Source organism: Palaemon carinicauda, chromosome 12, assembly GCF_036898095.1.
Source record: "Palaemon carinicauda isolate YSFRI2023 chromosome 12, ASM3689809v2, whole genome shotgun sequence".
NCBI classification, from domain to species: domain Eukaryota; kingdom Metazoa; phylum Arthropoda; class Malacostraca; order Decapoda; family Palaemonidae; genus Palaemon; species Palaemon carinicauda.
Genome location: NC_090736.1, coordinates 5,063,875 through 5,088,114, shown reverse-complemented (window position 1 = coordinate 5,088,114; position 24,240 = coordinate 5,063,875). Strand labels below are relative to the sequence as shown.

Below are 24,240 nucleotides of genomic sequence, written 5' to 3'. Positions count from 1 at the left end.
AGAGAGAGAGAGAGAGAGAGAGAGATTGTTTTACGTACGTGAATGTAAATTTAAAAAAAAAAAATATAATAGGTTACAACATGTAGACTTTTAAAACCTTCCCTTTAACTTAATGCATACAGTACAGTACTAAACTATAAAACAGGCACAAATACAGTATTAGAATGTGAGAATATTAAAGTAAAAAATAAAGATTGTTACTGTACTCACCACGAAAGAAGTTCAAGAAAAACTTGAATGATGATGGCGATGAATTTGCTGCACAGTAGAAATGATGATGATGAAGCTGATGTGTTCTACTGTGCAGCCAGGTAGTATTTTACGTCTCTTCAGACGGAGGTGTCTTTTCCTGGGACACCTCTTCAACTTCTTCAATTTCTTCCGAAGGCGTAGTAGCAGGAGAAACTGGCTCTTTTTTGTGAGGCTGGAAGAACATTGTGATCGGAAGTTGTTGCCGCTGCTTCTTTTTTCGATCTAAGAGCATCTTGTAGGGAGTCATTATGTCATCAACCTTGTTGCAGAATTGCATCGACCGAACCATATCCTCGTCCCACTCTTGCAACATTTCTTTCACCTCCTTTATATGGTTGCAGACCTTGGCAAGCCGTTCTAGTGTTAAGCCCGTTTCTTCGACATTTTCTTGGGTCTCTTCCTGGGTTTCACTCTCTTCTTTGCTTGCCGATTTCGTCAGGTCTTCGAGGTCTGCGTCAGTTAGGGGCTGGGAATGGCAGTCCAACAACTCGTCGACGTCTTCAGTCGTCATGTCGCCAAACCCATCACCTCCAATTATGGCAGCCAACTGCACATATTTGCGTACTGCAGAGTGTTGGATTTCAGCAGGTGTAAATCCCTCGTCGTCGTAAACAATCTCGGGCCACAACTTCTTCCAGCTCGCATTCACAGTTGCAGGTTTCATCTCTTGAAGTGCCTTCTGAATATTCTTCAGGCACGTGGCTATGGTGTACTGCCGTCAGTACGCCTTCAAGTTAAAATCTTCATCCTCATCCTCTTGGGCAGCATCCACACACGCAACGAGGTCCGCCAAGGTATTCTTCGTGTAGAGGGCCTTGAACGCCCTGATAACCCCCTGGTCCATCGGTTGAATTAATGACGTGGTGTTGGGTGGCAGGAACTCAACCTGAACGCCCTCACGCGACAGGTCAGTTGCGTGTCCACCAGCGTTATCCATAAGGAGAAGGATCTTGTATGGCAAGCCCTTCTCTACGAGATATTCATTGACTTGCGGGGTGAAACACTGGTGGAACCAGTTGGAGGTCAGCATCTTCGTAATCCATGCTTTTGGATTATGCATCCAGTACACGGGAAGGAGATTCTTATTCTTATTTTTCAAAGCGCGAGGATTTTTCGACTTATAAATAAACCCCGGCTTTAGCATAAATCCAGCAGCATTGCCACACATCACGAGGGTAACGCGATCCTTGAATGCTTTAAAGCCAGAGGTTTTGGCTTCCTCTTTGAACAGGAAAGTTCGCGACGGCATTCTCTTCCAAAACAAGCCGGTCTCATCCATATTAAAGACTTGTTCCGGCTTGTATCCACCTTCGGCGATAATATTCTTGAACGTCTGGTTCACGTAAGTTTCAGCAGCGGCAGTGTCAGCCGAAGCAGCCTCCCCATGCAGGGAAACGCTTTTCAGGGCGAAGCGTTTCTGAAACTTCGCGAACCATCCTTTGCTGGCGGAAAAACGTTGTTTCTGAGGCTGGGAATCAGTGGATGTCCCTGGTTGAGGATCATCTGCATCATCATCTTCTTCAGCATGGTTGCCATCGTCGTCTTGAGGTTCCTTTGCAGCAAAATTCTGATACAAGCTCAAAGCCTTTGTTCGGATGGTGTTTGTATCCAAGGCTATGTTCTTCTTCCGACAGTCGGCAATCCACACAGCTAAAGCACCTTCCATGCGTACGATCGTTTTATTACGCTTTGTAACGACTCGCTTCGCTGATCTGCTAAAGGTGATTGCAGCCGTCTTTCTAATGTTCGCCTTGTCCTTCTTGATATAGCGAACAGTAGATTCGTTGATCCCAAAATGGCGCGCCGCAGACGCGTAACTTCTACCATCTTTTAACATATCGAGAAGCGTAACCTTCTCAGCAATCGTCATCATCCTTCGGTGGCGTTTAGGCTCACTACCAGTCTTAGTAGAAGCAGAACGCTTGGGAGGCATTGTACAGTAGGATTTGACAAAAAGTTCAACTTAAAAAGGTCGCACACAGCACAGATTAAACTTCACAAACTTAAGAACGTCTACTCAGCGATACGCGGGAACAGAGAGTGGACGACCCGGGCCCGCGAGAACCTAGATGCTGGAAGCTGGAGATGAGGGCAAAACACCAATCACAGGCTAGATAACAAAACTTGAGTTCTGATTCGTCATCTATCAGCGCTTGAACCAATCTCAACCCGTCTTACAGTATATGATGCGTAGGTTACCAACTCATACAAGATACCCCGCGCATACCGTACGTACAGTATTAATAATAATAATAAATAATGATAATAATACAGTACAGTACTGTAATAATAATAATAATAATGATAATAATAACAATCATAATTTTATTAACAACAACAACAATAATAATAATAATAACAATAATAATAATAGCTTTACGTATGCTATTTTTTTCTTTTGTAGGATGTGTGTGTGTCTCTCTCTCTCTCTCTCTCTCTCTCTCTCTCTCTCTCTCTCTCTCTCTCTCTCTCTCTCTCTCTCTCTCTCTCTCTCTCTCTCTCGTACGCTTATTCGAAATGTGATTTTTGCAACAAAGAATATTATTGGATGCAGTACTACACATACAAAAGAATCATGGAAAAGATGCACATCCATTACATTTGTAGTATAATAGCCATCAGCAGCCTTACACCATTCTAATATGGTATGACTGCATCTGATTTGTGTTTCATGTTTGATTTAATTTTACTACGTACTGTATACAGTGCTGTATTATCGTATGATCACATTCTCTTTTCGTGTTTTATTTCTTTCTGTGCTGAATTATATATCATATGTAATGCAATGAACAATCAGTAAGAGCAGATATTACTAATTACAGTATTAATGGAATTACAGGTAACAAAATATCGTATTTGGGGGTCTTCAGATTTCGCGGTATTTTTGAAATTTCCGGAAAATCCGCGATATGTATATATATACTGTATGGGTTATGGAAAAAACCCGCGAAGTGGTGAATCCGCGATGGTCGAACCGCGAAGTAGCGAGGGTTCACTGTATCTCCGAATTTGTCATATTTTGGAAGAAAATCAGGTAACTTTTGTATTCATACCTTCAATGTTCTTTTTCTTCCATTTCTGTTATCCAAATAAATGATGTTAGAGGTAACTTTTTTTTTTCTTTTTTTTTTTTTTTTTTACCACTTACGCATAACTCACATCATCAGCAACATAATAGGCCCTATGTGGCCACATAGGGAATTTTTCACAGATCTGCGGCCCCTGTTGTTGGACCATCGCAGAAGTTTGCTATACAGAATTGATCTGCTCATACAGCCAATATGAAAGGTGGTACAGTACATCGAAACCTATCTGTGCTATATTTGACCGCATGGAGACTAAGGTGCTGACCTCTCAGGAATGGAAGAACAACATACCAAAAACCATTCTATAACTGAAGTTCTGAATCAACTAGTAGGTGAAAATGTGTCCTTTGATTGCGACACCAGGAAAGTAAGAAGCTTTGGGCCTCGTAGGAAAGTAAGGAGTCACTGATCTTACTTTGAGGCCTTGGTAACTGCGCATATCTAGCAGAACATTCCCATAGAAGGAATGACTCTTGCATACAACTGTTACATTGTTGGCTGCCAAAGGCATAACTGCTTGCCCAATAACCCAACTAGGTCTGAGGCAGAACCTCTTTTCTTGTGGACATTCAGTTATGCAAGTAGATTTGTTGTTGTTCACCACCATTGGAACTTAAAAACTGTTGTGAAGAGAGCAAGAGCATTGCTCTGACTTCCAGTAGTTTTACTTCTGTGAATCACTTCCCTGAGGTGTTCATGTACAAGTATGCCCACTGTTCTTTGATCCATCCAATGGCAGGATCCCTGTGGGGAAGGTTTGAGTGGAACTTCTTTGGCTGGAAAATTGTCAATCACCTGCTACCATATTCTTACTGAAAGCAGAAGAAAGGAAGATTGTTGGCTGTTATCCAGTAGAGTAATACTTTCAGCAATCACTAGTGTGGGAACTCAGTAGATCGAGTTCACCATGATGAGTGAAGTTACAGAAGACGTTATCATCCACCCGGTATATCTTGATTTTGCAGGGGAAACTGCGCTTTTCCCTCTGTTTGCTAATATGAAAGCGTTATCACCATAATCGGTTCCTAATTATTGTCTGGTCATATGACAGGTTTAAAAATGAATGTGATTCTATGATTGTGGAAAAAGGAGGTCAACTGTCTTTCCTGAAGCACTATCTCCAGGAGAAAGAGGATGACTTATAGTTGAGAAAACAAAACCCAAAAGAGAGAGGAGAAAAAAAGGACTGAAGGCTAGATATCAAGGTGCAAGTATCCTTTAGTATCACTGAGATCACTGAGTGCTTGAAGTCCTTCCTGCTAGCCGACCGTATGGCACTTGCCGTTCTTTTGATGGAGAACTGTATCCTTTCAAACAGGAAGGTTGATTCTCAGTACTTACTGGAAGAGTTGACTGAAAAACCGAGAGAACCAAAAGGAAGACTTCGAATGAGTTTCTGCCTTCATGTTTCTGAAGGCCCATTGGTAAAGGCTGTCAAGTCAGAAACGTCCTTGCCTTTTGTCTGAATGGCAATGTCGAGCTTCGGGTCTAGGCCAAAGTATCTGATTGCACCCAACCGAAGGTCTATAAGAAGCAGTTTGGCGGAATTTGGAAGCAGTTTCCTGGCAGGAGACCGTGTTCTAGAACGAAGTGTGCCTATGCCCAAAACTACATTGAATTTCTTCATCATCACTGCCATTTCATTATAGATAAATGATGGTGATGCAATCACCAGTTTCTTGGGAATGTCACAAACCAGGAGAGGAATGATGGCAGCTGGCAATGTCTTAACCCATAGTACTCATGCTCAGTCTTGTAAGAGACCTAGCAGCGGTAGCAGGAGCTTGAAGTCTTATAACTCGTACCATAATCTCTCCCTTAAACTATGCAGTGGGATCGGTCGATGTCTTGTGACACTCTGTCCAATCAGTCGTCCCGTGCTTCGGTGACTTCTTCCTTCTGTTCGTCCTTTATCCCTACTGGTAGAGCCTGTGCTTGTTCTTGCAAAAAAATTAGCATAGGAATTGTGTTCTAGTGTGTTCTTGGAAACTGAAACCCAAGCACCTGGAGTTAGTGCTTGTTTTCATTACAACTGAGCTCCAGAATCTAGTGTTCTCAAGAATGAAATTCAGGCGAGCTCCTGTCCTGTATAGCAATTGGTCTAATTGAGAAGGGTCCATACCCGCTACGTGTCCTCCCACTTTGCGAACTTAGCAAGGGTGTACTAGTAGGCCTACCCTTCCCAGCGAAGAGGGTTCTTAGTACTACACTATTTCTCCCAGTGAGCAAAACGGACCAATCGAATGCCTGTTCTAAGTTAAGGAGGAGCCTTGTTTACAGCCATTCGAGCACCATATTGCTTCCAATTGCTTGTACACGTTAAGATTGAAATGAAATACCACCCGTTTTAATCCCTAACCCTTCTGGAAAAACTCAGTCTGGAGTCGGTCTTTGAGTTTGCCTATCAGACCGTAGTGAGAATCTAAGCAATGTTATCACCGAAGCGTTTCAGGGACATCCTGAGGCAGGAAGTGACGAGGGAAAATGCCCCTGTCCCCCCGACCAGCAGTGATTGTGCCCAGTCTCACCTGGAGCTGATTATCTGGACCTGGATAGAATCATAGGTTCCTTAATCTTGTATCAAAACTAACCCTCCTGGTGGTTGGCTTCAGTACAGCATTGCTCCTCACATGAAATCATGCAAAGGAATCGGGCAAAAACTCGCAAGTCTCTCCCAGATCTGTTATCCTGGGCTTCGGGGACATCATTTTCCTCTTTCCGGGGTGAAAATATTAGGAAGGATCAGGTAAGCTAGTTACCTGGGAAAGAAGAGTGGTACCCTTTATCCCTAGACTTATAAGGTAACTATTACTTAAGAAAGTGTTTAAGCTCCTGCTTGCATGATTCCCAATTGTGGCTAATGATCACAGCCGGGGATAGCATGATTCCAGATTGTGGCTGGCAATAACTGGATTCCTGCTTTTCGATCCTGGCCACTGATCGCATGCTTTCCTAACATGGCCAGTGATTACATGCTTTCCAATCACAGCCAGTGATCTCATGCTTTCTGATCCGGTGTTTCCCAGTCTTAGTTGGCGATCATATGGTTCCCAATGGCGGCACACGGCTGATCCCATGGTGAACGATGATCATGAAGAAAAACTGTGTTGATGCATGTTTTGTCGGGAGAAGATACTATTGAAACATTTGCGTGAAGACGAAACACAACAGGAAAATCAGGAGGAAAACTCATTGCCAGTGTTTACTTCCACAAGATATGAAATCGATCATAGGTTTCTTTTTATTGATATCATGTCTCAGGAAAGGTGGAAGGGAGTAATGAACCAACATTCTGTGACTCAAAAGTCACAGGAGAAAACATAAACCATGTACCCAAACATATTCTCGGGAAAGATAACGTTGCCGATACACCTCTCGCCTCGTGTACAAGGCAAAACTGTACAGTACTGTGTTATGGCTGTTCTCCCAAGAAAAATGTTCTGGGTACCCACTGTCACTCCCCACTTAAACAGAGAGCGATCGGTCAAGGGTGCATTTATCAATCGGCTGGACACGGCAGATACACGTAAGCAGGAAGAGGTCAGTCAGAAGTGTCATCATCACTCGGCTGGGCAAAAGTTGAAGACCGTAGGTGAACTGGAATGTACCGTTCTAAATCCTGATCATTGGTGTAGATGATTTCTGCTTAGACCATCGTGCGCATGTAATTCTTGTACATTGAATTTCGTACAGATGAAAATTTTTTACGTATGGGAGATGATCGTGTTTGTTCAGGCTCTCCTACACATGGAGACGATTTTGTTTGTACCAGAGGTAGCATTCCTAATTTATTTTCTGACCTGAGGGTCTTTAATTACCCGCTAACCAAAAATACTGGCATTCCTTTTTAAAGGTTTGGTCACAGAGGTGCACAAGTAATTCGATCCAAAATTCATAAAATGAAGATACATGGTATTAGGGGTGCAGTTACTTCCCTTGATGTTTGTAGAAATTTTTAGAAAAAGTAGCGACAGCTCAGTTTGGTACCAAGTCGGTGCTTGCCAAACATTACCTGAAAGAAGCATGGTTTGCTGAAGACCATTGGGTCTGCGCCCCATAGAAGCGGCAGGGAACGCAGTCTAAGTAATTTTGAATTCAGTTAATTTATTACTCTCTTATCTATGAATATGAGGTTGTCTTATTTACACATAGGTTGTATTTTAATATAGTATTCGATTTAGAGTCAATCACAATTATCAGTTAGATCAAAAGTAACAAAGACATTCATCAGTACAATATTTTTCAATTACTTTAGTAAACAATCAAGAGGCCTGTATTTCAAACTGTAACCTAAATAGTTTATCAAAGTATTCTAGACAAGTAACCTAGATCAGGTTAGCAACCCTAAACCTGGTTGCATTACTTGTACTTAAATTTATCCCTCTCCTTCAGTTGTACCCCACGTTCAACAGAGTGGGGGAGTCAAGCAATATGAACATCAGGGGAGATAGATAAAAATAAACAATTTGAATGAATAAAATTTTCCTTTCCATTCTCACCTGATGTTCATAGACATGCCAACCCTCTCCACTGACTCATGGTATCAAGAGGAGTTATAATGTCCACTTCAAAAATGAAGACTAGTGTAAATTGACCTGATGTTGCAAACTGGTCTTTTCACTATCTACTGCTAGAGAGTTTCATTTCCTTGTTAAGGGCATGAAATTATTAAAGTGAAAAAAAAAATGGAAAATTGAAAAAACTTTATGGCTAAGTTTTGATAAACTGGGCTTCTAGAGAAGTAGCAATTTGAACATCGGATGAGTATAGAAATAGATTTTATTTGTTTATTCTTCGTACAGGCTTAACCTTATCCCTATGCACAGATAGTTAGAAGGTTGACAGGAATCATCACCTTTTTGCTTCTTTACAGAACCAGGTGCTCTGACAATTCTATGGAAAGTTGATCAATATGATATTTTAATTATAAAATAAATTTTTGAATATACTTACCCGGTGAATATATAATAGCTGCAACTCTGTTGCTCGACAGACACATACAGTAAAAAAACTCGCCAGCGATCGCTATACAGGTTGCGGGTGTGCCCACCAGCGCCAACTGTCGGCCAGATACCACTCTCGATGTAAACAAAGACTCAATTTCTTCTCATCCCACTGCGTCTCTATTGGGGAGGAAGGGAGGGTCGTTTGATTTATATATTCACCGGGTAAGTATATTCAAAAATTTATTTTATAATTAAAATATCATTTTTAAATATTTAACTTAGCCGGTGAATATATAATAGCTGATTCACACCCAAGGAGGTGGGTAGAGACCAGAGTTAAATATGTTTACATCGTATAAGCTAAGAGTTTTTTATTTCATTTTGGCAGTTATCAATATAACAAAACCAAAATAAATAGGTACCTGGTAAGGAAGTCGACTTAGACGATTACTCTGCCTTGTAAGTACGTCTTCCTTACGGAGCCCAGCGATCCTCTTAGGATGCTGACAGACCCCCAGGAGCTGAAGTATCAAGGGCTGCAACCCATACAACAGGACCTCATCAAACCCCTAATCTGGGCGCTCTCAAGAAATGATTTTGACCACCCGCCAAATCAACCAGGATGCGAAAGGCTTCTTAGCCTTTCGGACAACCCATAAAAACAACATTAAAACATTTCAAGAGACAGATTAAAAGGATATGGAATTAGGGAATTGTAGTGGTTGAGCCCTCACCCACTACTGCACTCGCTGCTACGAATGGTCCCAGTGTGTAGCATTTCTCGTAAAGAGACTGGACATCTTTCAAGTAAAATGACGCGAACACTGACTTGCTTCTCCAATAGGTTGCGTCCATGATACTTTGCAGAGATCTATTTTGCTTAAAGGCCACGGAAGTAGCTACAGCTCTAACCTCGTGCGTCTTAACCTTAAGCAAAGATCGGTTTTCCTCACTCAAGTGTGAATGAGCTTCTCGTATTAACAATCTGATAAAATATGACAAAGCATTCTTTGACATAGGCAAGGATGGTTTCTTAACCGAACACCATAACGCTTCAGATTGGCCTCGTAAAGGTTTAGTACGAGCTAAGTAGAACTTAAGAGCTCTAACAGGGCATAAGACTCTTTCTAGTTCATTGCCTACGATCTCCGATAAGCTAGGAATATCGAATGATTTAGGCCAAGGACGAGAAGGTTGCTCATTTTTGGCTAGGAAACCAAGTTGCAGAGAACAAGTAGCTTTTTCTGACGAAAACCCGATGTTCTTGCTGAAGGCATGAAGCTCACTGACTCTTTTAGCCGAGGCTAAGCATACCAGGAAAAGAGTCTTAAGAGTGAGATCTTTCAGGGAGGCTGACTGTAAAGGCTCAAACCTGTCTGACATGAGGAATCTTAGGACCACGTCTAAATTCCACCCAGGAGTAGCCAAACGACGCTCCTTAGAGGTCTCGAAAGACTTAAGGAGGTCTTGCAGATCTTTATTGTTGGAAAGATCTAAGCCTCTATGCCGGAAGACCGAGGCCAACATGCTTCTGTAGCCCTTGATAGTAGGAGCTGAAAGGGATCGTACTTTTCTCAGGTATAAGAGAAAATCAGCTATTTGGGCTACAGAGGTACTGGTCGAGGATACGGAAACTGACTTGCACCAGTCTCGGAAGACTTCCCACTTCGATTGGTAGACTCTAATGGTAGACGCCTTCCTTGCTCTAGCAATCGCACTGGCTGCCTCCTTCAAAAAGCCTCTAGCTCTCGAGAGTCTTTTGATAGTCTGAAGGCAGTCAGACGAAGAGCGTGGAGGCTTTGGTGTACCTTCTTTACGTGTGGTTGACGTAGAAGGTCTACTATTAGAGGAAGACTTCTGGGAACGTCTACTAGCCATCGAAGTACCTCGGTGAACCATTCTCTCGCGGGCCAGAGGGGAGCAACTAACGTCAACCTTGTCCCTTCGTGAGAGGCGAATTTCTGCAGTAACTTGTTGACAATCTTGAATGGTGGGAATGCCTAAAGATCTAGATGTGACCAATCTAGGAGGAAGGCATCTATATGTATTGCTGCTGGGTCCGGGACTGGAGAGCAATAGATTGGAAGCCTCTTGGTCAGCGAGGTTGCAAAGAGATCTATGGTGGGTTGACCCCAAGTCGCCCAAAGTCTCTTGCACACATCCTTGTGGAGGGTCCATTCGGTTGGAATTACTTGACCTTTCCGACTGAGACAATCTGCTAGGACGTTCAAGTCGCCCTGGATGAACCTCGTTACTAGGGAGATGCCTCGATCTTTTGACCAGATGAGCAGGTCCCTTGCGATCTCGTACAAAGTCAGTGAGTGGGTACCTCCCTGTTTGGAAATGTACGCCAAGGCCGTGGTGTTGTCCGAGTTTACCTCCACCACCTTGCCTCGAAGGAGATTCTCGAAGCTTATCAAGGCCAGATGAACCGCCAAAAGCTCCTTGCTGTTGATATGCATGCTCCTCTGACTTGAGTTCCACAGACCTGAGCATTCCCGACCGTCTAGCGTCGCGCCCCAGCCCAAGTCCGATGCGTCCGAGAAGAGAACGTGGTTGGGTATCTGAACTGCCAAGGGAAGACCCTCTCGTAGGCTGATATTGTCCTTCCACCAAGTCAGACAAGACTTTATCTTTTCGGAAATCGGGATCGAGACCGCCTCTAGCGTCTTGTCCTTTTTCCAGTGAAAAGCCAGATGGAATTGAAGAGGACGGAGGTGTAGCCTTCCTAGCGAGACAAATTGCTCCAGGGATGACAGCGTCCCTACCAGACTCATCCACAGCCTGACTGAGCAGCGTTCTTTCTTCAGCATCTTCTGGATGGAGAGCAGGGCTTGATCTATTCTGGGGGCCGACGGAAAAGCCCGAAAAACTTGACTGTGAATCTCCATCCCTAAATACAGAATAGTTTGGGATGGGACCAGCTGTGACTTTTCCAAATTGACTAGGAGTCCCAATTCCTTGGTCAGATCTAGAGTCCAATTGAGATCCTTCAGACAGCGATGACTGGAAGAGGCTCTGAGAAGCCAGTCGTCCAAGTACAGGGAGGCTCTGATCTCCGATAGCTCGAAACTGGTACCCCACATTCCTGTAAACAAACCTCAGAAACGGTTGGGAATCCGGGTGTATAGGAATGTGGAAGTATGCCTCCTGAAGGTCGAGAGAGACCATCCAGTCGCTTTCCATAAATGCTGTCAAGACAGCCTGGTAGACTTCATCGTGAAGTTTGTCTTGCCAATGAACACATTGAGCGCACTTGCCTCTTACGTACTCCTGCAGTGAACATGGCTGCCAAATCATGGAGCCATCCCTGAGGGACTTGTCCCTGCAGAGAACGTGGCTGTCAGATCATTGGAGCCATCCCTGAAAGCCTTGTTTATGCATGACATAATTGTACAGCAAAACTTCAAAGGCTCGAAAACAGCTGTGAAGTTGACCTGTAAAATCTTGGAGCGTCTCCTGGCCAGGCGCCAGGGAGAGTCTACGAGATTTGAGAAGTCTATCTGGGCAGAGGCAGGAACTCCCAAGCCGAGAACTTCTCTCGTGTCATATCAGACTCTCGCTCTATAAGCCAGTTTAAAAGAAGGGAAAGCAAAGGCTGTATCCCCCAAACTCCTCCTGGTGATAAACCAGTCGCCTAGCAAACGTAAAGCTCTCTAGGAGAGCGAGAGAGCACTAGCTTATAAAACAACGGCTTCGAAGTAGCTAGGCCTAGTGTAAGCTCTGACGTTTAGGCGAACGAGGAGCAGCAGTTACAAAAAGATCCGGACAAAGATCCTTAAAAATCAGCATGATTTATTTAAAGTCCATAGAGGGCTAAGCAGCTTTAGGCTCCTCTCCGTCTGACAGAGTCCTCAAGGGAATATCAGTAGGAGGGGGAACAGCAACTTCCTCATCTAAAGGAACCTTGTCCGATAATAGCTGAGTCTCAAGCAAGGGAGAGACCTACCGTGGTGGCAATGCTTTACAAGCAGAGTCCACACGCACTGGTGCATTAGTAGCGGACCAGGACGCAACGTCATGTAACTGCTTGACAGTCTGTGAACTGTCAACAACAACAGGTGCGAGAGACCAGGACGCAACGTCATGTAACTGCTTGACAGTCTGTGAACTGTCAACAACAACAGGTGCGTGAGGACGCACAGCGTCCACTCGAGACTGCTTTGACCGCCTAGACTGAGCAGTCAAAACAACTCTAGAATGCGGAGGTTGACGCACAGCGTCAAAACAAGTCAACTCCGATTGTTAGCGAACGTCCTGAACGTCAACAGGAGCATCAGCAAGTGGCCTAACGTCCAAAAGTGGCTGAAAATCCACACGAGACCGCATCGAGTGTGGTTCTAAACAACCTGACTGACGTGACTTAGCTACGCCAACGTCAACAGGACGCACAAAGGAACGTTAGGTTGGCTGAAAGCCAGGATCTCGATGAGATAAACGGCTAGGCTCAACGGACTAATCGGCAGAATAGTCTTCCATAAGAGAGGCAAGCTTATTCTGCATGTCTTGCCGTACAACCCATTTAGGATCAACGGAAAAGGTTGCGGTAAGAGACGAGGGTAACGTCTGTGACCGCAAAACCTTGCCTACAAAAACACTCTCGGAGTCTGTGTTACGCTTTTGTTAGGCGGCGAGCAGTCTTCCGATGACTGTATAGGGTCAGAGCTGTCCTAATGGCTACAACCAGGACGCTGGACCTGTCCTGAAAGGACTGACTTTCGCTTAAGGGCCTCGAAACCTTCTTTCAGGTTTCTTATGCGAAAAGCCTTCGGATGACGAGGAGAAAATCGTCTCTCTCGCCTTATGGTAGGGGTTATCTTGGTAAGATACACCCGATACCATAGAGGGAACGTCTGTTCGCTGATCAAGGCCTCTCGAACCCATAAGTCGTACGACATTACTTCTCCCCTGGGCTTGGGAGCTTGCAAGAGGTCCCGGACTAGGCGAACGACAGGCACGAACAGACGAACCCTCGGTCGCAACACTGATAACACTTAGCGCAATATCACTTTATCACTACGATTTTCTGTTTAGCACTTATTTCACTGAAATCGAAACTTTTACTGATTTCTACCTGAAGCACGCAATTCTAACCTCATCAAAAGGTAGTAATAGCGAAATCAGTCGTATAATGCAAGCACATTAATACCAGCAAAAAACAGTAAACATATTTTAAGATAAAAAATTCAGTGGCTGGGGAAGAGACTAAACACTAGTTCATTCAAAACTACGTTTTCAATCTCTCACCGCACATTGCCTGGGGACGAGAATAAAAAACTAAAAACGTTTTATCCTTTCTCCCCGTACAGAGACTAGGGACGAGAGTAACTCGAGAACAACGTTACCCGCTTAAACGGAACGTTTTCTCCCCTCTCTCTCCCTCCGTCTCTATCTCTCTCTCTCTCTCTTTTGATTACGCACCTAAGAAAAGAGCCCACTTACGTTTCGTCAAAAAAACATGTTATTTGACCAAAGGAAAAAAAAAACTGAAAGGTTTTTCAATTAAAAAGTTCCTTTAAAATATAATTTAAAACATTTAAGCTTTGAAAGAAGAATGAACAAAACGTCAGAATCGATTTACTCTCTGCAAAGTGAAACCGTGATACTCTCTCTCTCTATCGTAACGATAGAGCGCAAACTGCGTAGCATAAATAAACTAAACGTTAGTTCATCTTTGAAACAGTACGAAGACTATTCAAAGAAAATCTTTCATAAAATATCTATTAAAAAATATTCATTTAAAAAGTTTTAAATCATTAGCTCTTTAAAAGCTATTTATGTTTGAAAGGGCTCAACTTTGTTTAACTTCGGTTTCCAAGTTAGGACCGCCTACTCTCAGGAAGGTCGCATATAAACAAATCATGAAAATTTATTTTTATGTTTATTATAAACGGAAAGTTAATCGAAGAGGCCTAATAAAGGCGGTGAGATATAAAATATATAGAGGAAAATCTATAATTAATTTATAACGTGATAAGATAATTGCTAAAAGCCTAAACACACTTCCGTCTAAGGGAAGGGTCGGCCATTTAAAAGTCAAAGAAAGTCCATACTCTCTGTCATCAAAAAATTAAATCTATCCAAAAACGAGTTCAAGATTTAAGATGAAGATAAAACACCTGCACTGCGAAAGCTCAAACCAAATTAAAGTACTTCGCCAAATATGATGGGAAAAACTCCAGGTTCTACAGCGAGTAAAAGTACGTCTTGTCGACACGTCGACAGAGAAGAAATTGAGTCTTTGTTTACATCGAGAGTGGTATCTGGCCGACAGTTGGCGCTGGTGGGCACACCCGCAACCTATATAGCGATCGCTGGCGAGTTTTTTTACTGTATGTGTCTGTCGAGCAACAGAGTTGCAGCTATTATATATTCACCGGCTAAGTTAAATATTTAAAACTAGTAATTTGTTTCATAGGGACTCCCTCCCTCTCAAGTACAAGTTCCCTATTAAAAGACGATGTTTTGTATTCATGGAGGAACAAATCACAAATTTAAAAAGTAGTTTGTGCCGTTCCTATCAAAACAAACGTGATTCCTTCAAGTTGAAGTTTCCACATTAAACTCCCCTCAAGTCCCAGGCATAAAAGTGTTATGATTCATATTTATGTTTTTAGAATTCATGTAGCACTTTATAGATCATAACAATATTCTTAGTTATATTCAAGTTATCAGGTTTGTCTTGAATAAATCCACTGGTGTTTCAAAACATAAAATGAACAAGGATATCTTACATACATACATATACCAAGGCACTTCCCCCCAATTTTGGGGGTTAGCCGACATCAACAATGAAACAAAACAAGAAAGGGGATATCTTACCAAATACAAATAAACACTTATATCCAAGTAATAATCCAATAACCGTTAATCACCAATCCAGGAAGCACCCTGGTTAAAGAAAACTTTATTGTCAAAGTAAACAATATTCGGACATCCAAGGACCTTGAAACAAACAAACAATACTTAAATTACAAATAATTAGTCACACCATCTAGTGACTGAAGACAATCATACATATTTAAGGATACTCATTCCATCTAGTGACAGAAAAGAAAATTAAATATAAAATATTAAAGAAATATACAATGGAAACCATAACAAAAGTAAAAAATGCTAGTCTTACTGACTAACCAGGGTATGGGCTTCCTATCACCTCCAGTAGTTATAGCTACCTCGTTAAATTTTTAAATTTCAACGGCCGTTCCAGCTTCGCAGAAGTCATACTCCCAGTAAAGAATTGGGGTTTGTATAGTTGGGAAAAATACCAGTCGCTTTTAAAATTTGTAATTTTTCTTTACTATACTTTAGGGTTAAATCTGTAGGTCAAGTAATGGTGAGCATTGCTCTTATATTCATCATTCCTATTGGGACATGAACAATATAAAATATATTAAGAACATTAACAACATTACAATAGATCTTCCATTTACAGGCTATAAACACTTAAAAAAGCAAAGGAAGAGAAATAAGATAGAAAAGTGTCCCCGAGTGTACCCTCAAGCAAAAGAACTCTACCCCTGCTGTTTACGCTAGGTAAGGGAGTGAGAGAGCTCACCTGGTGACCATTTCCCTGGATTCTGTCAGCCGGTCCGTGCCCCCGGCATGGCAGACCATCTTATATACTGCCAAATGAAAACAGTCACTCTAATGATCAAGTGCGGTACTTGCATTGTAGAGAGAGTGGAATTTTTTTTATCCATCTCTATGTTTCCCTGTGACATTCTGAGGGTTGCTCCAAGTAGGGTTGTGTCATGTTCTGTTAGTTCTCATTGGGGATTGCAGAGAACTTGTCTTCCCAGCCAGAGCTATTTTTCAGGAGATCCTTCTCCGGTGGAAAGGTTCATGCTCTAGGAAGCTTCGAGCAGGCTTGCCTACCATTAAGTCTGTGGATTGGGTCATCCTCTTCCTCTGGAATTGAACACACGCACCTTCTGCTAACTGAGGAGGACATTGTAGGTTCTATCCCTCAAGACTGTATTTCTTCTCTGCAATGGTAAGAAGTAGGAGTTGTGCAGGGTCTCTTACATTATCAATTACATAGGGATGAGAACATTGCTTCTTCCAAATGAGATGTTAAGAAGACCCACTTCCTGTTCAAGCCTATCCCTCCTGCAGACATTCGATTCTTAAGCACTAGCAGGGCATGAAAGAAGCACCCAGTTGTATTCCTTCTAGCTACAAGTCTCCTGATATGTAAGTACCTGAGGTCTGTGTGGGCCTCTGCCATCTATAGGAAGAACTCAAGTCAAACTGTCTCAATATCCACCCAAATCACCTGTTGGTGTGCTAGCTGAAGGTGTATGGGAGAGTTTGACCATCTTTGTCTTGGTACTTTTAGGACGTAGCCAACAGATCCCTGCATATCCTTCTTTAGTTCTGTGGTGGCTGCTCAGGAATTGTGTAATGCTCTCAATTACCAAATGTAACAAGTTTGGCATAAGTGTAGAGGAAAGGAAGAGTGCCTAGCTCTTCTAATTTTTCTTGTTCTCTGTAGGGGGAAGTATCTGCAATTGTTATGTGCTCTTTGGATATATAATGCTGATGAGTTATGCAGTGAAGCCTCTAACAAACTACAGTCTTATTAGAAGCAACTCATCTATCCTCTTTATGAGGCGGGGCGGTGATGGTTGGTGTATCCCATTCACATTAGTCATGATGTCTGGTCTGACACTTCTAATGTTATCTTCGAGAGAGAGAGAGAGAGAGAGAGAGAGAGAGAGAGAGAGAGAGAGAGAGTTGAGTTTCTTGACCTAGTAGTACATACTGTACATATATACATATACCAAAGGCACTTCCCCCAATTTTGGGGGGTAGCCGACATCAACAATGAAACAAAACAAGAAAGGGGATATCTTACCAAATACAAATAAACACTTATATCCAAGTAATAATCCAATAACCGTTAATCACCAATCCAGGAAGCACCCTGGTTAAAGAAAACTTTATTGTCAAAGTAAACAATATTCGGACATCCAAGGACCTTGAAACAAACAAACAATACTTAAATTACAAATAATTAGTCACACCATCTAGTGACTGAAGACAATCATACATATTTAAGGATACTCATTCCATCTAGTGACAGAAAAGAAAATTAAATATAAAATATTAAAGAAATATACAATGGAAACCATAACAAAAGTAAAAAATGCTAGTCTTACTGACTAACCAGGGTATGGGCTTCCTATCACCTCCAGTAGTTATAGCTACCTCGTTAAATTTTTAAATTTCAACGGCCGTTCCAGCTTCGCAGAAGTCATACTCCCAGTAAAGAATTGGGGTTTGTATAGTTGGGAAAAATACCAGTCGCTTTTAAAATTTGTAATTTTTCTTTACTATACTTTAGGGTTAAATCTGTAGGTCAAGTAATGGTGAGCATTGCTCTTATATTCATCATTCCTATTGGGACATGAACAATATAAAATATATTAAGAACATTAACAACATTACAATAGATCTTCCATTTACAGGCTATAAACACTTAAAAAAGCAAAGGAAGAGAAATAAGATAGAAAAGTGTCCCCGAGTGTACCCTCAAGCAAAAGAACTCTACCCCTGCTGTTTACGCTAGGTAAGGGAGTGAGAGAGCTCACCTGGTGACCATTTCCCTGGATTCTGTCAGCCGGTCCGTGCCCCCGGCATGGCAGACCATCTTATATACTGCCAAATGAAAACAGTCACTCTAATGATCAAGTGCGGTACTTGCATTGTAGAGAGAGTGGAATTTTTTTTATCCATCTCTATGTTTCCCTGTGACATTCTGAGGGTTGCTCCAAGTAGGGTTGTGTCATGTTCTGTTAGTTCTCATTGGGGATTGCAGAGAACTTGTCTTCCCAGCCAGAGCTATTTTTCAGGAGATCCTTCTCCGGTGGAAAGGTTCATGCTCTAGGAAGCTTCGAGCAGGCTTGCCTACCATTAAGTCTGTGGATTGGGTCATCCTCTTCCTCTGGAATTGAACACACGCACCTTCTGCTAACTGAGGAGGACATTGTAGGTTCTATCCCTCAAGACTGTATTTCTTCTCTGCAATGGTAAGAAGTAGGAGTTGTGCAGGGTCTCTTACATTATCAATTACATAGGGATGAGAACATTGCTTCTTCCAAATGAGATGTTAAGAAGACCCACTTCCTGTTCAAGCCTATCCCTCCTGCAGACATTCGATTCTTAAGCACTAGCAGGGCATGAAAGAAGCACCCAGTTGTATTCCTTCTAGCTACAAGTCTCCTGATATGTAAGTACCTGAGGTCTGTGTGGGCCTCTGCCATCTATAGGAAGAACTCAAGTCAAACTGTCTCAATATCCACCCAAATCACCTGTTGGTGTGCTAGCTGAAGGTGTATGGGAGAGTTTGACCATCTTTGTCTTGGTACTTTTAGGACGTAGCCAACAGATCCCTGCATATCCTTCTTTAGTTCTGTGGTGGCTGCTCAGGAATTGTGTAATGCTCTCAATTACCAAATGTAACAAGTTTGGCATAAGTGTAGAGGAAAGGAAGAGTGCCTAGCTCTTCTAATTTTTCTTGTTCTCTGTAGGGGGAAGTATCTGCAATTGTTATGTGCTCTTTGGATATATAATGCTGATGAGTTATGCAGTGAAGCCTCTAACAAACTACAGTCTTATTAGAAGCAACTCATCTATCCTCTTTATGAGGCGGGGCGGTGATGGTTGGTGTATCCCATTCACATTAGTCATGATGTCTGGTCTGACACTTCTAATGTTATCTTCGAGAGAGAGAGAGAGAGAGAGAGAGAGAGAGAGAGAGAGAGAGTTGAGTTTCTTGACCTAGTAGTACATACTGTACATATATACATATACCAAAGGCACTTCCCCCAATTTTGGGGGGTAGCCGACATCAACAATGAAACAAAACAAGAAAGGGGATATCTTACCAAATACAAATAAACACTTATATCCAAGTAATAATCCAATAACCGTTAATCACCAATCCAGGAAGCACCCTGGTTAAAGAAAACTTTATTGTCAAAGTAAACAATATTCGGACATCCAAGGACCTTGAAACAAACAAACAATACTTAAATTACAAATAATTAGTCACACCATCTAGTGACTGAAGACAATCATACATATTTAAGGATACTCATTCCATCTAGTGACAGAAAAGAAAATTAAATATAAAATATTAAAGAAATATACAATGGAAACCATAACAAAAGTAAAAAATGCTAGTCTTACTGACTAACCAGGGTATGGGCTTCCTATCACCTCCAGTAGTTATAGCTACCTCGTTAAATTTTTAAATTTCAACGGCCGTTCCAGCTTCGCAGAAGTCATACTCCCAGTAAAGAATTGGGGTTTGTATAGTTGGGAAAAATACCAGTCGCTTTTAAAATTTGTAATTTTTCTTTACTATACTTTAGGGTTAAATCTGTAGGTCAAGTAATGGTGAGCATTGCTCTTATATTCATCATTCCTATTGGGACATGAACAATATAAAATATATTAAGAACATTAACAACATTACAATAGATCTTCCATTTACAGGCTATAAACACTTAAAAAAGCAAAGGAAGAGAAATAAGATAGAAAAGTGTCCCCGAGTGTACCCTCAAGCAAAAGAACTCTACCCCTGCTGTTTACGCTAGGTAAGGGAGTGAGAGAGCTCACCTGGTGACCATTTCCCTGGATTCTGTCAGCCGGTCCGTGCCCCCGGCATGGCAGACCATCTTATATACTGCCAAATGAAAACAGTCACTCTAATGATCAAGTGCGGTACTTGCATTGTAGAGAGAGTGGAATTTTTTTTATCCATCTCTATGTTTCCCTGTGACATTCTGAGGGTTGCTCCAAGTAGGGTTGTGTCATGTTCTGTTAGTTCTCATTGGGGATTGCAGAGAACTTGTCTTCCCAGCCAGAGCTATTTTTCAGGAGATCCTTCTCCGGTGGAAAGGTTCATGCTCTAGGAAGCTTCGAGCAGGCTTGCCTACCATTAAGTCTGTGGATTGGGTCATCCTCTTCCTCTGGAATTGAACACACGCACCTTCTGCTAACTGAGGAGGACATTGTAGGTTCTATCCCTCAAGACTGTATTTCTTCTCTGCAATGGTAAGAAGTAGGAGTTGTGCAGGGTCTCTTACATTATCAATTACATAGGGATGAGAACATTGCTTCTTCCAAATGAGATGTTAAGAAGACCCACTTCCTGTTCAAGCCTATCCCTCCTGCAGACATTCGATTCTTAAGCACTAGCAGGGCATGAAAGAAGCACCCAGTTGTATTCCTTCTAGCTACAAGTCTCCTGATATGTAAGTACCTGAGGTCTGTGTGGGCCTCTGCCATCTATAGGAAGAACTAAAGTCAAACTGTCTCAATATCCACCCAAATCACCTGTTGGTGTGCTAGCTGAAGGTGTATGGGAGAGTTTGACCATCTTTGTCTTGGTACTTTTAGGACGTAGCCAACAGATCCCTGCATATCCTTCTTTAGTTCTGTGGTGGCTGCTCAGGAATTGTGTAATGCTCTCAATTACCAAATGTAACAAGTTTGGCATAAGTGTAGAGGAAAGGAAGAGTGCCTAGCTCTTCTAATTTTTCTTGTTCTCTGTAGGGGGAAGTATCTGCAATTGTTATGTGCTCTTTGGATATATAATGCTGATGAGTTATGCAGTGAAGCCTCTAACAAACTACAGTCTTATTAGAAGCAACTCATCTATCCTCTTTATGAGGCGGGGCGGTGATGGTTGGTGTATCCCATTCACATTAGTCATGATGTCTGGTCTGACACTTCTAATGTTATCTTCGAGAGAGAGAGAGAGAGAGAGAGAGAGAGAGAGAGAGAGAGAGAGAGAGAGAGAGAGAGTTGAGTTTCTTGACCTAGTAGTACATACTGTACATATATACATATACCAAAGGCACTTCCCCCAATTTTGGGGGGTAGCCGACATCAGCAAATGAAACAAAACAAAAAAGGGGACCTCTACTCTCTACGTTCCTCCAGCCTAACCAGGGACTCAACCGAGTTCAGCTGGTACTGCTAGGGTGCCACAGACCAACCTCCCACATATCCACCACAGATGAAGCTTCATAATGCTAAATCCCCTACTGCTGCTACCTCCGCGGTCATCTAAGGCACCGGAGGAAGCAGCAGGGCCTACCAGAACTGCGTCACAATAGCTAACTTTTAAGCCAGAACGGACCATAGCAGCTTCTACATCTCTGTGATTAGCTGCCAGCAGGTTGTTGAAGTCCCATTTCCATTTCCTATAAACTACTAGATTGGATAACATTATCAGTAAAGAGAAGAGCCTTCCAGTCTGGTTAAAGGGGACTGCTTCCCACTTAAGAAAAAGTTTCCTGTTTAAAAGACAATAGTTTGTATGTGTCGGAGTAATTCACAAAAGTTTATAAGGGGTGCAACTCAACCCCATTAAAACGTTATTTTGGGTTTACTCCAACTCTAGTATACACTATTCTTTTTTTTTCAGATTTATTTTTAATTTAAAAACCATTTTAAACAATTTTATTCACTAAAAGTTGTACATTGGAAATTTTCTTAGGGTTTTTATTTGTTTATACTATATGTTATTTTATCAATGTATAGAAGTCATTTTCATAGGTAATCATTTTTCATATGGAAGTTTTTATTTTTTTTCATAAAGTTAATGTTCAGATAGTAGGCTATAAAATTCTCAATCTCTTCATGTCTGTATGACTAAATTTGATCAATAATAATAGTAGTAGTGGCAATCTTTCGCTTAAAATTTCATGCTTCAAGAAATTGGGTAAATTTCTTTTTTTTAGATTGGTTGAATATTCTTTAGTATGCATAATTCTTGGCTTTCAGCAGTAATTTTCTCACCACTTGGGATCATGAATAATGATATTTCAAGGTTATTCAATAAGCAGTGGTGAGCCCCTTCCCTCAAATCCAGAAATATATATATATACAGTACACTACATATACCACATGCCCACATGATTAAGACATTGCTAGCACAATATATTTTGTTTTTGTATTTTCTCGCCTAATTTTACACTTTAAGCATAATTAGGTATCATCTCTAACATTTCATACATCTTTTAGCATAACCATAACATGATGATTTTAAGTATATAAAAGACCAAAGAAATATAGGCTTCAAAGTTTTTTGATTGGTTGAACATCTTTACTATGCATAAGTTTGAGCTTTTAGCAGTAATTTTGTTCCCAATGGGGATCATAAGGACATAGTCATCATATATCAGGGTTATTTACAAAGCAGTGGTGCACCCTTTCCCTCAAATCCAGAAACATGTACGTAATATGTACCAAATGCCCACACGAGGGCAAATGTTATGCACCAAGCATATAGTATTTATTTACCGTTTGACAATTTATGGATCTTTTAACAACCATAATACAAAAATTGTAAATATATATAAATGAGTAGACTAAGAATTACACAAATATTACTTTAGAGTTTAGCAGCAAATATTTACAAATCCATCGAGAAAATAAGAAAAAATTCTTTTCCTGAAGAAATTATGTTACTTCATATGACATCCTAACAAACATATTTTTCTCAAATTCTTGAATAAAATATAAATATGTACTCTGGTCAGAAAAGGGGTGCGTAAAGGGACCAGATGCACTTGCATAATTATAAAAAAAGGATAAATAACTATTTGAAACCTGGAATATAGATGTTCTCCTATCCAAATATGCAGTAATCTTTATTAACTAAATTCTAAGCAGAGGTCTTGACTCACACCTCTTATGTAAGTCCTTTAACTAAATTTCCTGTCTCAACCACCCCACTGTCCTTGAGACAAATGTAAAGTGATATGATGCAGCTAGGCAGCTCTCACCACTTATCTGTTTTGAAATATGCAATAACTGTTCCAGCTTACACTGAAGATGCACTCCTATTTGAAGGGACTCTGTTTGTATTAGGAAAAATACAAATAACTTAAAAATTGAATTTAGCAAATTACAGCCATATTAAAGCTATTTTCTTATTTTGTAATATCTTTTATCCTATTTAATAGGTTATGCGGTATTCTGAAAAGTCTGAACGCCTGCCTAGCACTACATTATTCAGAATGAGGACCCAAGGTTAGTAAATAAAACGTGGCATTTTGTGAGTATATGTGTTTAATGATTATTGCACAAGTTATGGTCTCTGCAGACTGTGGAATCACAACCCTTAGTGTACCATCCTTCTCTGTGATGGGATATTATACTGAATACCATTAAACACAGACCGAAATAAAACGAAGCACAAAAATAATGTCAAAGTTGAAAAACATAAAAAACTAATTTTATAACAATTACAATCCAGAAGCAATATAAAATTATTGAAATTTGATAGTCTGACAAATCTGGAATAAAGTAATATCATAATTACATGTTGACTTTTAAAAAGCCAAAACTTTTAAATTTCAATAAAGTTGAAATGAAAAAGCCTAAACTTTTTAATCTCAATGAGGTTGAAAGTAAAAAGCCAAAACTTTTAAAATTTCAATGAAGTTGAAATTACCAAAATGAGCAGAAACCATGTTCCCAAAAGATATATACAAATTTTTCATATATACAGTGCAGGTCTACCTACAAGAAAAGGGAGATATGGTGGGCATATAAATTAAAATCAATGTTATAAGCAAGTTCTTAAATGCAATTACATAATACTGTAAATATTTCTTCCTAATCAAGCACACAGTATAGTATTAGTGTAAGCCAAAATTTCAAAAAGGAAATTAGTCTTAAATGAAAATTGTCATTTCCAAAGAAAGATGTAGTCTTTAATGATAAATGTAATTTCCTATGATAATTTTTAATGATTTACAAGTCCAGTTTGACTACTTTTACAAGAGAATGATGCCACCAGGTCCCCTTTTCAGGCAATACCGGCCAAGGCATGGGGCTCTCTACCAGAAGCTCATAGCTAATGTAACTGCGAGAGAACATAACATAGATCCATTTGTTTAATTTTAAGGCTTGCTTAACGAGTGCCAACC

The 24,240-nt window shown here is 41.0% G+C and overlaps 1 long non-coding RNA gene across 1 annotated transcript in view; it reads left to right on the top strand.

Moving 5' to 3' along the window:
- LOC137651180 (uncharacterized) overlaps positions 1 to 23,501 on the top strand; it is a 33,801-nt gene extending 10,300 nt beyond the window's left edge. Inside the window, exon 2 of the long non-coding RNA XR_011046059.1 lies at positions 23,272 to 23,501. This is a non-coding gene — a long non-coding RNA (uncharacterized lncRNA). The remainder of the gene's footprint in view (positions 1 to 23,271) is intronic.
- The last annotated feature ends 739 nt before the right edge of the window (positions 23,502 to 24,240 follow it).